Here is a 960-nt window from a genome sequence, read left to right as displayed (position 1 = left end):
CACAGGACTGTTAGTGGGGTTTCCTTTCCAGAGTGAAACTGCCTAGAAAAGCAAGAAGCAGGCCGGGCGCGGTGGCTCATGCCTGTAATCCCAGCTACTTGGGAGGCTGAGGCAGGAGAACCACTTGAATGGGGGAGACGGAGGTTGCAGTGAGCAGAGATCGCGCCATTGCACTCCAGCTTGGGCAACGAGAGCGAAACCCCGGTTTAAAAAAAAAAAAAAAAAAAGAAGAGTGTGCACGGGACTTAGCTCCCACCAGCCAGAGTTTACCATGATATTTTGTCTTTTTAAAAAATACCTTTACTACCTAAGTGGTAAAGCATCTTGCTTTGTTGGTAAAATAATGCTCTACTGACCCAGATGGCAATGTTCTGTGCCCACTGGTCCAAGTCACAAGAGGCCTAAATCAGGACAAAATGTTCCCCTGGGAGAGGGGCTACTGACTGCTGGTGCAGGCCAGGGAAGTTGACTGCACCCCACCCGTCTCGTTCAAACAAATGGCACATGGCTAATTACCCATGGAAAAAATACCCAAGGAATCTGGAAGGAATATATATAGAAATTTTCTACATCTATAAAATCAGAAAATACTATGCTAAACTTTTTTTTTAGACAGGGTCTCACTCTGTTGCCTGGGCTGGAGGACAGTGGCATGATTCCAGCTCACCGCAACCTTTGCCTCCAAGGCTCAGGTGATCCTCCCACCTCAGCCTCCTGAGTAGCAGGGACTACAGGTGCATACCACCACATCTGGCTAATATTTGTATCTTTTGTAGAGACAGGTTTTTGCCATGTTACCCAGGCTAGTCTCGAACTCCCTTGCTCAAGTGATCCACTCACCTTGGCCTCTGAAAGTGCTAGGATTGCCGGGCGCGGTGGCTCAAGCCTGTAATCCCAGCACTTTGGGAGGCCGAGACGGGCGGATCACGAGGTCACGAGATCGAGACCATCCTGGCTAAC

The 960-nt window shown here is 49.3% G+C and overlaps 1 protein-coding gene across 6 annotated transcripts in view; it reads right to left on the bottom strand.

Annotated features, from left to right (window-relative positions):
- Positions 1-960, bottom strand: part of UBE2F (ubiquitin-conjugating enzyme E2F (putative)) — an 80464-nt gene that overhangs the window by 48505 nt on the left and 30999 nt on the right. The window lies entirely within an intron of this gene.

Source organism: Mandrillus leucophaeus, unplaced genomic scaffold (genome assembly GCF_000951045.1).
Source record: "Mandrillus leucophaeus isolate KB7577 unplaced genomic scaffold, Mleu.le_1.0 Scaffold21, whole genome shotgun sequence".
Classification (NCBI taxonomy): domain Eukaryota; kingdom Metazoa; phylum Chordata; class Mammalia; order Primates; family Cercopithecidae; genus Mandrillus; species Mandrillus leucophaeus.
This window is presented reverse-complemented; position numbering and strand designations above follow the sequence as displayed.